The sequence below is a fragment of the Manis javanica genome, chromosome 9, assembly GCF_040802235.1.
Source record: "Manis javanica isolate MJ-LG chromosome 9, MJ_LKY, whole genome shotgun sequence".
NCBI lineage: Eukaryota > Metazoa > Chordata > Mammalia > Pholidota > Manidae > Manis > Manis javanica.
The window spans coordinates 18,835,025-18,849,012 of NC_133164.1; the positions used below are offsets into that span (position 1 = coordinate 18,835,025).

At 34.6% G+C, this 13,988-nt stretch overlaps 1 long non-coding RNA gene across 2 annotated transcripts in view; it reads right to left on the bottom strand.

The window, feature by feature from the left end:
* The window catches only part of LOC140843497 (uncharacterized), a 163,156-nt gene that overhangs the window by 53,304 nt on the left and 95,864 nt on the right, over nucleotides 1–13,988 (bottom strand). For both annotated transcript variants that reach the window (XR_012121325.1, XR_012121324.1), the window contains exons 3-4: nucleotides 8,566–8,623; nucleotides 6,340–6,392 (exon numbers count right to left, since the gene is read on the bottom strand). This is a non-coding gene — a long non-coding RNA (uncharacterized lncRNA). The remainder of the gene's footprint in view (nucleotides 1–6,339; nucleotides 6,393–8,565; nucleotides 8,624–13,988) is intronic.

Here is a 13,988-nt window from a genome sequence, read left to right on the forward strand (position 1 = left end):
TTATTAACATCTTGCATTAGTGTGGTACATTGGTACAATGGATAAACAGATATGTATACATGATTGTTAACTAAAGTCAATAATTTGCATTAGGGATCAGTCTTTGTGCTGTATAGTTCTATGGATTTGATAAATGTAGATCATATATCCAACATTACTGTGTCAAATTGAATACTTTCACCGCTCTAACCCCCACTGTGCTCCAACTACTCATTGCTACTAGTGAGAAATTAGCTCCTGTTGTTTCACATCCTCATCAGCATATGGTGTTATTAAATGTTTAGGATTTTAACCATGAGGATATCCTGGTAAATTTTTCTGCCAAACTTATAGTTGCTTTTCTGTCACAATATATTCAGCAAGACTTGCATAGATGTGAAAATCAAGTATGTTGTATAATGTTATTAATTAACCTACCTATCATTGGCCTATTCTGCTGTAGAACCTAAAAATGTGCTATGAGATATAAAAGCACAAAAAAAAGAACTTAACCTGAAATAGCTGAGAAAAATGTTTAGCAAGTCCTTTTAATATTCCTTGTACTTCTCTTGGTGGAATGTTTTTGAATATGATTATTGAGAAAATCTTAAAATACAGATGTAAAAGAACTGCATTTTAGATTTTTCAGATGGACAAAGACTGTCCCTCAGAAAGTAGACATTAAAATTAAAGGAGTTTCTATCACAAACTGGATAATATTATTCACCCATAAAAGACTGAATGAGGAATATGAAAGTACAGATGGGAACTGGGGAATAGAAGAGAAACACAGGACAAGAGACCTTACCAGTGGAGATTGCAAATAGATAGAAGCTCATTTTAGAAGGCTGTATATGTGATCCATAAGTTTATTTTATTAATCTTAATGCCTGCAATATTGTATGGCAAAGAGCTAATGGTGAATGAATGGTGTAATAATCTTATAAATTAACTGGGTCAGAGTGTGTGGCAGAAATAAGCTGTTATAGGAATAGGTATCTAAGTAATTTTTTAATTTCATTGGTAGAAGAAATAAGTGGAATGATTATTTTTGAGACTAATTTTTCTAATAGCTTAATATTGTAGATTTCTAAATAAAGGCCTTTATTTTTGACATCATCAAATCCCAAAAGATAAATTATCAATGCTAACTAATAAGAAAACCAAAAGTTGGGAATTTGGTGCACCAGAAATAAGGGCAAAACATACTAATTTAATTAATTTATGTCATATATTTCCATTTTTTAATGAATGCGATTTTAAACAATGGCATATGAAATTCAAATAAATGATCTCTTTATTGAATTCAGTCTAGGAATACATGTTTTTGTACTTGAACATTTCAAATTAGAAGTTGGCTTTTACCTCTGCGAGGATTTCTAATTATTTGAGAAGTAGTAAACCTGGAAATCACACAGGACCAGGACTAACCAGGTTAAAGCTTTATTTTGTACTATTTGTAAAATGCAAGACGTGGATTATTATATTTTCTTCTCCAGTTTACTAATCTAAATATGTGGAGATACACCAGATAGCTGATTTTTTAATTGATTTACATGGACTTAAAACCTGGCAAAAGTGCTTCAGAGGTTGCTGAAAGATGGTGGTCATAGACATGAGAATTTCTGAGTCCAAATCCTTCTCCAAACATAGACATTAAGTTTCAGTTTGCCTTGCATATTAGCTTTACACATAACAGTGCTCCAAAGTAAAGCTAAGCCATTAATAACAGCTGTAAACCATTGAGTCTCACTGGGTAAAACAGAACTATCATCTTATATGGGTGAGCAAAAAAGGAACATTTAATTCCTGGAGAGGCCACAGCTACCTCAGTATAATATACATGGGAAGGCACCAATCATGATACCCCACAACCCCCTTCTTCCCCCTCCCTCCCCACTCGCCCTTCCCCACCCCTCCCCTTTGGTAACCGCTAGTCCCTTCTTGGAGTCTGTGAGTCTGCTGCTGTTTTGTTCCTTCAGTTTTGCTTCATTGTTATACTCCACAAATGAGGGAAATCATTTGGTATTTGTCTTTCTCTGCCTGGCTTATTTCACTAAGCATAACACCCTCTAGCTCCATCCATGTTGTTGCAAATGGTAGGATTTGTGTCTTTCTTATGGCTGAATAGTATTTCATTGCGTATATGTATCACATCTTCTTTATCCATTCATCTAGTGATGGAGAAGGCACAAGCTAGACTGCAAGTGGAACACATGTTGTATGGTAATATAATATGACAGTGGAAGTATGTGTTTAGGAATCACATTGGAGTAAACTTTCCTGGCAGACATTATTTTATGAAGTTATCAATTTAAAGAGAGACAACTTAAGGAAACAATGTCCTTATGGACTTAATGAGTTAAGACCATTTCCAAAGCAAAAAAGGAAATGCATTAGGAAAATCTGACTCTATACTTGTAATATGAAAATTCTTTTTTATAAATGTGAACTCTGAAATGGGAACTTATTAGTATAATGATTCGGCATAGATAATGTGCAATTTGAAAACATGAGGCCTCTGATCCCTAACCTTTCAAATCTCTCTTAGAACTTCTGCTGTTTTTTAGAGTCTATTAATGTCTCATTTTTTTTCCTGGATTCTTTCTTCATTTAGCTTTAGATGGCATATAAAGTACAAAATTGAAGAATAAAAATTCAGACAGCATGTTTTATATTAATCAAAATTTTCAGGTTAGGAAAAAATAATTTGCAGCTAATAGACTAAGCTTGAATCTTGGGTTCACCATGAATAGCCTTATAAATTTTGCCAGATTTCCTAAAATCACTGAGACACATCTAAGAATTGGAAAGAAAATGAAATGTCTATCTCTAAGCTTGTTGGGAACATTGTGCCAGATAATGTATATTGCCCTTAATGTTTCCTTCAGCTTGACTAAACTTCAGACAGCTGCTTCTTTTTTTTCCCATTAATCTTTATTCAGTTACATAAACCTATTTTCCTAATCATGGCCAGTTTTATTTTGATTCAATTACTGTAATAGCACAGTACAACATTGTTTCTTCTTGACTTGTGACCCCTGACCTCCCTCTCATCCTGGTTCTTACAGAATGCAGAAAACCTAGCTACCAGATGTTCCTCCATCCATTTTTGTAGAGTATTTACTTTAGACACTTAAAGTTGTAAATTCTTTATCTCCCCTTTGAAATGTAAATCTTTTAAAAAGCCTCTTGATCATTTGATACCTACATTTCTCAAGAACCTGGCAGTCATCCATTTATAATATTATCAGCAAGAAAGATAGAACCCCTAATTCCAGTGTCTGTGCTAAGACAGGAGCCTAAATTCAGAGGGACCCTTGCTCTAAGTTGTAAACTACTACATGTTGTAAAGGTAAAAAGGAAGCTCACATTCTCACTGGATAAAGCCAATTAGAAAACTCAAATGGTTTCTAATTCCTTGTCCTCATCCTAGCTTTTAAAATCCCTCCAGCCCTTTGTTTCAATGGAGTAGAGTTCCAACTGAGTTTTAATCTCTTTCCCTTAATTGCAAAAGCCTTGAATGAAGTCTTCCTTACCTGTTGAATTTAGGCTAGTAAGATTTTTGCTTTGGAAATATCTACAACATTGCCTGTCCCCTTGTCCCTCCGTTAAAACTCAGTTTTCCTTGCCTGTGCAAGGAAACATGAAGTTACAATGTAAGTTCATGTCATAAATTATTGTTATAAAGATGTAGTGAAATAATGTATCAAGAATGTTTTTTAGAAGTTTGTTGGTATCCACTGTTATTCCTTTGGAAATAAACAAACAGAAAAATTCCCAGAAATTCAAATCCATAAAACCATTGTTAACAGAGGACATAGTCTTTACTAATTAATATGAATCTTTAAAAGAGGCAAAAATCGGAGATAATGGGTGGCTAGGAGTTCATAAGCACTTGCTTTCTATTTGGAAGACTTTGTTTTCATAAGTTCAGTACTTCTTGGAAATTAATTTCCAAAATATCATCATTCATATCATTATCATCATCTTCCTTTCTTCCACATCATTACTATCTTTATATAATAAAATTTTCTACTATTAGTAAGACAGCTCTGTTTTTAGAGTATATGCCCTATTCCAGTTGGCTTTGGGAATGAACGATAAAGTCATATTTAGATATAAGTACTAAAAAGCCCAATTAACTGGTTTAGACACCTATACCAGGATCCATGAGTCAGTGTCTGTGTGTTGGGGATGTGGACAGGTGGCCATCCACAACTCAGTGTCATTAAAGTGTTTCAGAGTGGTTGGGAACAGACGAGGCCTATTGACCAGGATATTCACAGAAGGAGGCTGCCAGGGAGAAGATATGGACATAAGAAGTCCTACCATAAGAAAAGACAGGTATTAGAGCAGAACTGAGGAACATATCAGAAATTTAATTGGAGATGGCAGAGGAACTTGCATCTGAGAATTTACACATAGGCAGGCAAAGCTTCTCAGGAAAATCAAGGATTATTTTTTTTTCTTGAATGTCCATGACCCAGCAAAACCCCCTTTCATTCTGGCATCTGAAGATACCTGAATCCTATTACCACCATCTGGCTAAGTGTATAAAGGCAAAGTGTGTAAGTTGACAAAAATGACACCCTGGGCCTATTTTTAGCACTCTTTTTAAAATGAGAGACCTATGTGAGTGACGCTTATACAACAGCCGAGGAAGCTCAAGTTAGTTTACTATATTAAAAAAAAACTAATCAATAATTCTTTAATAGAAAAGAACAAAAAAAAACCAAAATATTTCTGGAAAGTTAATAGCAAAAGAGAAGTGCACCATGATGAAGAGAGAGATTGATTCTGAATAAACAGAAATCACATAGGAAATTAAATTATTGAAATGATAATTAAGATTTTCATAGACACTTAAGAAATTATTAAAACCACAAAATAAGACTAAGCTGTGATGAAACGTAAATACCCAAAATAAAAAATCTTGCTTGGAAATAATAAATATCATTTCAGTAAAGTATACATAAATTTGGGGACAATTAAAACAAGTGGTTCATCATTTAGACTAAGCCATGACAATTTATGAAAATAGTTCAAACCTCATGTTTCCAATAAATTGTACTGGCACATCACAAAGGAACTGAATCACAACCCTCATCTCACACAATTAACAAAGTTAAGTAGAAATGGATACTAGACTGAATTGCAGGAGCTAAAAGTATCAAGCTTCTATAAGGAAATGTAATAGAAAATCCTTGTTGACCTTGAGTTATAAAGAAACTTAATTTTAAACAGGATATACACACACTGAAAAAGAAGAGAGGGTGAAGGAGAGTGAAAGGGGGAGATGGAGGATGAAAAATAAAAAGAATCAATGGATGAATTATACTTTTAAAATGAAAACTTTTGCTTTTCAAGGTAAATTAAGAAAACAGAAAAGGTAAACCAAAATCTGGGAGAAAATACTCTCAATTTATAATCAACAAAAGCCTTGGGTCTAGAATATATAAAGAATTCTTACAACTCAATAATAAGAAAACAAACAACCCACCTGTTAGTGAGCAAAAGATTTAAACAGACATTTTACCAAAGAAGATACAGATGGGCACAAGATTATAAGGATGCTCCACATTATTAATTATTCAGAAAATGCAGTTTAAAACCACAATGAAATACCATTCCACTTATAGTAAGATATTTAAATTGCAAATGAAAACACTGAGCGTTGTGAAGGTGTGGAACATTTAGGACTCAATTACATTTACTAGTGAAATGCAAAAATGTTACAACTACTTTAAAGACAATTTAGCAGTTTATTATAAGGGAAATACTGCACTTATCACATGAATGAGCAATTTCACTTCTAAGTGTTTACTCAAAAGAAATAAAAACATATGCCCACACAAAGACTTATACTAGAACATTCATAATGTTCAGATTGTAATATATGCATACAGTGCTAGTTAGCAAAAAAAGAGAATGCGCTAATGATAAACCAACAAATGAATGAATTTCCAAAGAGTTGTACTGAGTGAAGGGAGACTATATACTACATCATGCAACTTACATGAAATGGTATAAAGTGTAAAAGTAGAGTGGGAGATTGCAGAATAGAGTTTGCCATGGGCCATGGTTTTGGAAATTGACTGTAAGCATGAGGAAATTTGGGGGATGATGGAAATATTTTATATGATTTTCATGGAATTGTCAAGCTTATCAAATTACACACTTAATTTTAGTGAACTTTTTATATGCAAGTTATAGTTGAATAACACAAAGCAAGCTTTTACCATCTATTTAATTTTTTTTTCACATAAAAACAGCCAGAGGATGTAGACCAATATGCTTTTTTCTTAACTCATCCTCATATCTTTCTTTTAGAAAGAAGGACAGAACACTCAGAATTACCTTGTGATCTATCTGTACTGGAGAATCTAATAAAGGGAGTGAGGTCTTGACACCTAGCAGGGCAGGAAAATATGAACCATATAGTCATAAATTAGCAAGGTTCGAAAAGGCTATTTGAAAGGCTTAAAAATAAATAAATTGTAATTCTAGTGATTAAAGGCTTTATACACTTTGACACTTTATACACAATTGTAATTGTGATTGTATTATAGGTGATATCTAACTTATTAATAACTTAAATAAGCACCTAACTATTTTTGAAACTGTCTAACTTCATAATTACTATTGTCCAACAGGTAGGTTTTTTTAAACGTTGTCTTAGGGATTTTATGAACTTCCAATGTCCTATGTAGCTTCAAATAAACCTCCCTTGAATTTTATCACTCCTTTTTTTATATAAAGAGACAGATTGCCTTTGACAGCTTCAGGTGAGTGTAAATGAGGTAATTTATAAGATACTTAGTATTCTCTAGCATTATGCTTAAAGAATATAGCTTTAAAAGTTCAAGAAAAGATATAGCTTTAAAGAAAATAGCTTTAAATATTCAAGAAAAATTCAAAGAAAGTGAAAACCATGCACTTTCTTGTCATAGTGAATAAAATTCCTATAACTCTAACATATAATACAGTAAGTTAATGCATGCTGTATACTATAGTGTGAGAAACCATGATATTCAATGAAATAATAAAGATAATTGCATAAACATATTCTTTCAGAATGCATGTAGTAAATGTTACAGTACTTAGAGGAGTCTGTTTACAAACTATAATGAACCCTAAAATAAATTTAATTATGATCATTCTTCTAATTGTTCATATTCAAAACAAATGTTTATATGAGAGTAAACATTTATTCAGATAGAAAACATGGTTTCAAGTAGCAGATAAAAATAAACAGATAAAATGAATTTCATATACAAATTTGGATTTAATAGTTATTGGAAAAATCCAAGATCTCTATTTCACATGTTTATAACCAATGAGTTCTACAATAACAAGTCATAATGATCTATATAATAATAATCATTGAACCACAGAAAACATTCAAGCTCCAAAATGATTATATAAACATAACTCATATAAAGTGAATTTATTTTTTCTGGACAACACTCTTTTTACTTATTTAAAATAAAATTTTCTATGTTAGCACTATTTCACTAAACATCTATTCACTGTATGTATATATATATATATACATATATATACATATGCAAATACATATTTTATGTACATTTCATTATAAGGAATGCATAAAGCAGCCATTCATTTTACACACACACACACACACACACACACACACACACAAAGATATCATTGCACTTAAAAATTAAAGAGCATCTTGAAAAGGAATAATAATCTTAAGTACAGATGCCAGTTAAGAGGCTGTTTCACTTGTCTAGTGGAGCAGAAATGGAGGTCTGGACTTAAGAAATGTTCTGGCAGTAGAATAAGCAGAGCCTAGTGATGAACAGATGCAGAAAGTGAAAGATGTAAGAGTGAAGAACGTGCTCCCAGATTTCTGGCTGAGTCAGATGGTTGGACTGTAAATAATGACTGAAATATGCTATGGTAGAGAAGTTATGAAGAAGGTTTAGGAAAGACAATGACACATTGGATGACACAATTAATGCATTGCTTTTTATTTTATCCATAAACACCAATATATATATATATATATATATATATATATATATATATATATATATATATATATAATTCATGCTATATTGATGAAGCTAACATTCAAAACAACTAGAAAACATATGGAATGCAAGAAAGTGATGTGTTTTATGGGTAAAAATAAGGCACGGCACCAAAAATAGATTACTGAAATTAAGAAGTCTGTTATTTTCTAAAGGGTGGTCATGAAGCCTTACTGAGGCAATGAGCCTTCATATAGTTAAGGAAAAAAATCCAAACAAAGAAAAGAGTAAAGCAAATGGCTGAAGTAGAAATGGGCTTAAAGTGTTAAAACTACAGACAAAATGACTGGAATAGCATGGGCAGAGAGAATTGTGGGTAAGACAGAATGTTACCATGAACTGACTGTCTTACAGTTTCTCTAGGTTAGGAAATACGTGTGACAGAGGTATTGCCAAAAACAGCATTTAAAAAAGTGAATATTTTCTTTGTACTATCAACATTCAGAGGTTTTAGGGTTATATAAAAACTGGTGAGCAACTAATTCTAGTTGAATGAGAATTAAGAAATAAAAATGGGACTTACCACATAATAGAAACCATGATGGACACATCAAAAGATGATACATATGTTTCTGGAAAACCTGTAACAAATGAAAAAAAATCATGAAAATGGCATTGTATCACCTACAAGCTCCCACTGGGGTCGGGCTACTCTCCCAACCCTTCTGTCTCCTTCCCACTATTCCCTCACTGGTGGCTTCCTAATAAATTCTCGAATAGGTAATCCTGTAATTGGCCTCTGCTTCTTAGAAAACCTGAACACACAGGATAATTCAATTCCTAAGGTGGTGACAGTTAAAAAGAAACAGAAGGAATGGCACATTCAGAAAGTGTCAGACATAAGGGTATTTTGAATAGAGGGAATAGCATGTGCAAATACCTTCCTGGCTCATAGAGGGAGTGGGGAAAATATTAAAGAGATAGACAGGAGTTAGAGGAAGCAGGCTTTCAAGGTCAAGAAGGGCAGTTTAGATTTTTTTTTTCTAAATGCAAAACAAGTCCATAAAAGTGAGAAGTTATATGTGATACATGGTTTGACAAGATCACTCTGAAGGAAAGAACGAACTAATTAACTTTTAAAGTATTGTCCAGTCACACAATTTTAATTATTGGTAATATTGACATATAGACAGAACAATCTATTATGTGCAAAGTCCATCCATTTCAGCAGCCTTATAAGTTCCTACAAATAGCCTCCAGTTAGATTTTGCTGCCAGGATCAGTAACTACTCCAAAAGAGACCATGAAGAAAATGTCCTTGAGTTGTGTCATGATGTTTCTATTCTAACTTAATATTAATATTAATTTAATAAAGTCATATGTAATCAGTGACTCAGAATTTATTGACTGTATTTAATGGCATGAAGGAGGATCCAAATCAGTTTGAAAGTACTCAGTGGGAAAATTACAGAACACCCAATGTTCAATCATAAAATTAGCAATATTGTGGACTCTATTCAAGTTTGTCTTGGGAACAAAGAGATAGAATAGATAGAAAAGAGATATGTAAGCAAGGAATGTTATTAAATATTTATAAGCAGTAATAAATAAATAAATGTAATGATTCCAGAAATTATGTCTGTGACACGAGTCTGGATCTAGTTAACATGCAGAAAATCAAAACAATATACAATTATTTATTCTTTCAATTAACTATTCCTTAGATGGAGGATATAAATAAAATATAAAACAATAGCTAATATGTTCCAGAGACATTATTAGGTTTTATCTTTTGAGATATTTTTTTCTTCTCCTACTTTTCTGAAGCCATGCCCACAAATTGGACAACCTAAAGAGTTCAAGTTAAAATGTCTGGTTACTGGTGTCATAATTTCTGTATTTTCCCTATTTTTATTCTTGTTCCGATAAAATCCATTCTCCATAGGAAAGCAGAGAGAACTTATTTTTTTTATTTAAACTATATCAAACTCTGCTTAAAATGTTCCAAAAATATACCATTACACTTGGAAGAAAATAGAAACATGTTGCCCCCATTTGCAAATACCCAACATGATATGGCTCGTGTCAGGTTTACCAATCTATTGCTTTACCACTTGTCTTTAATCACTCTGCCCCAGATACATCAACAGTCTTTCATCTCAGAATGATCACACTCTCTGCGTATAACACTGTGTTTATTTACCACAATGCTCTGTCTGGTTGTCCCCTTACAATTGTTCAGGTTTCTGCTCAAAATGTCTTATCTTGTTATAAGCCTTATATATCAGTTATCTATTCAAGGTGCTGTGGAATAAATCATCCAGTACTCAGTGGCTTAAAAAGTATTTATTTAGCTCATGAGTCTATATATAGATCACAGAATTCTGCTGGACTTATGTGGGTGGTTCTTCACTTCTTGGTTGGGTTCAGTCTCATAGTCGTTGATAACCTCACTTCCAGCTGGACCTGTGGGGGAACCGGGCCATGTGTCTTTCATCTTCTTGGCATGCTAGTCTAAGGATACTCTCATGGTGAGAGCCGAGGTTCAGAGACATAAATGAAAGCTTTTACATGTGTCACATGCACAGAGATTCCGTTAGCTAAAGCAGTTCAAAGGGCCAAGCTCAGAATCAAACAGTGGAAAAAATTAGATTCTACCACTCCAGTGAGATGACCTGTGACATAACATTCAAAGGACATGGACAAAAGGAGAAATGAAGAATTGCAACCATCAATTAAATTAATGTGCCACGGTCTGCCCTTTGATCACAATTATTCACATCCCTTTTACTTGCAAAAAGCCCTAATTCCCTGCCAAGACCAACAAAATTCCATTTAATCAGATCCAGCTCAAAGTATAGGACCTCATGACCAATGCCAAGTTCAAATGAGTCTCACCTTAATCTGGGAAATTATAAACTGTAAAGACACCCCATAAACCCTAAGGATGCAATGGTGAGAGACAAGTGGAAAAACTGCAGTGAATGCTTGCATTCTAAATAGAGAAGAATAGTTGAAGGAACAGAACAGTAGCTTGTCCCTAACTATTTTTAAAGTCTGGGATAGTGTTGTCTGAGATGCTTCCCCTGGGAGTGGGAAGTATCCATTCACTAGACATTGATTCTATTTCATAAGAGTGGCTCCTCAGTCCATTTTCCTCTCTTTCTCTTGACTTCACTTCCTTGGACTTTATTTATCTTCCAGTAAATTCCTTAGGCACACCTATAAAAGGCAGTAGAAAATAGTGCCAAATTTTTTCAGCCTGTTTCCTAGTAAAAATTTGGAGGTTCAGAGATTTGTTTTGTAATAATTTAGGCAGACTCAGTCCCTTTTATCTCAGCCTGTAGGAGCCTTTTTCATTATTATTTCCTGAAAAACTTGGTGACTTTTATTACCCACTGATTATAATCTAACACACACAACAAAAGCCATACTCATAATTACTTTCCTGCTATGCTGCCATTTCTGGATTTATTTTCCACTCTTTTGAGGTTAGGCCTCTGTGTACTATGAACTAAAGCTTCCTAGAAGTTCTTTTGAAAGAGTTGAAAGTGTCTAGGAGGCACTGCCTTCATTTTTGAAAAGGTCATGACAAAAGTTTCACAACTCTATGGCTGTAAGACCTGTACTCTGAGGCCATATCTTATTTGAGAATACTGTACTAGCTCAGGGTAAGAAACAATGTTGTTTTTCTAACCTAGCAAGTTCTGCCCTTCTTGCAAACTGCACACCAATTTTTTTTTCTTTTGAGCACATATCTTCCTTGTATTATCTTAAATATTCAGCTTAAAGAAATCAGCTGCCTTTTTTCAATAGTTAGCCTGGGGAGTTTTTTGTCCAAATCCAAAAGTTTATTATATAGATTTTTCATTTGCTGAGTATAGGAGGATGTAATTTTAGGAAATAGTCCGTCTAGTATGTATTCTACTATCTGTGCTTTTACAACACCAAACTTCTGACCCCAAATGTGAATTTTATCCCACACCAACCAATTGCTCCACTCTGCAGACACCAACTGGGTGTCCTACAAGCTATCTCACTATCTGGCATTAGTGCAGACCCCACAGGTTAAGGGCTCAGCCTGGCAAGACTGCTTCCACTTCAGACAACAATCTCAAGTCTCCGCTACACATAATTCTGACCATGTGACTATATAAGACGGGAGTTTCCCATAACTCTATCTTCAGGTTGATAATTTTCTGGAACTGCCCACAGAACTCAGAAAAACATTTTACTCACATTGGTTCATTATAAATGATACAACTCAGGAAAGTCAAATAGAAGAGACGCACAGGGAAAGGCAGGTGGAAAGAGGTGCAGAGCATTCATGCCCTCTGCAGACATGTCACACCCCCTGCTCCTGGATGTGAACACCAACCTGAAGCTCTCCAACCCCATCATTCAGGGTTCTCACCGAAGTTCAGTTACTTAGCATGACTAATTAAATCACTGGTCACTGATGATTAGCTCAGTCTCTAGGCTTCCCTCACCCCTTATTTTGGGATGTGGGGCTGCAAGTCCCAACCCTATAATCACATGATCGGTCCTCTGGCAACCAACCCCCATCCTGGAGCTGCCTAGGGGTCACCAAGTGTCACCTCAGTGGCATAAACTCAGATACGGTTAAAAGGGGATTATTATATATAACAAACACATATCTCTCACACCTATCACTTAGGAAATTCCAAGGCTTTTAGACATTGTTGTTCCAGAAACAAGGATGAAGACCACATAAATATTTCCTATTATATCCTAATACCACAGTGGATCATTTGTTTTCCTGGATCCATAGAGTATCTTGATCATTTTGTAAGCCTCTGCTCAGCAACATAATATATTTTTATATATTTTATTTTTAATATGGCAGCACTCCACTGATTTCCATATCAGATATCTATTAGCACTACAACACTGCATAACAAACGACCTCAAAATCAGTGGCTTAAAAGAATAAGAATCTATCTCATGCTCAAGTGTGCAGGACAGAAACTTTTCCTGTGTTTGGGTGTGTATTTCTTATTCAGGGCTTGGCTCCCTCCCACATACATCAGCCAGCCAGTTTGCTGTCAGGCTGGGTGACTGGATGATATCGCCTTGTGTGTCTCCTCCAGCAGTGGGTCCAAGCATGTAATCTGGCAATGACATAGCTTCAATAGAAGCAAAAACCTCTACTCACAGGAAACTGACTTTTATAACACTGGCCAAAGCAAGTCACAAGTCTGAATTCAGATTCTCCAGATTCAAAAGGCAAAAAAAGAGACTGTTTCTCTTTAGTGAGATGGCCTACAAAGTCCCAGGGCAAATGATACAGCTAAGGAGAGACGGGGACTGGGACCATGAAGGCAATCAGTCACTGACATCTTTCTTGACTAAATAAACCTAAGTGCCATACATTCCCCATAACAGCTTCTTAGCATTTTCTGACTTATTTCCTCATTGTGCATTGTAGACATTCTGACCTTATCTGGGTTTTGGTCTTAAAGTTGTTATTGATACTGCAGATACAGGTGTTTCTTTACTTCTGGACCACCATGGGATTTAGTTTGTGTAACCAGGCCTAGTGGAATTATTGGAACCTAGATGTGAGATGGTAAGAAGCAGGACCATAGACTGCCACATGTGCCAAGCACCGCACTGTCTCAGGTCAATGCCATATAGATACTATAGGGACCAATGTGTAAGTGTGATCAGAAAGCATCCCCTTCACAGCATCATTAAAGGAAGAACAGTAATTCTAATATAGTATATGAGAAATAGGTTAGCACTTGTCTCCAAGGAAGTATACAATTATAATTTAAGAGACCATTAAATCAGTCAGCAACTGATGCATCTGAAGTTGTTTAAGTACCTACTCAGAGGCACAAGACCCTTTACCTTGTCAGAAATTTATTATAGGCATTGCAGAAAAAACTGATACAGTAGAATCAAGATAATCTAACATTCATCTGAGAGACTGCCAAATGAACAACAAACAAAAACATAACATTTTAAATTTAGAGGTAACAG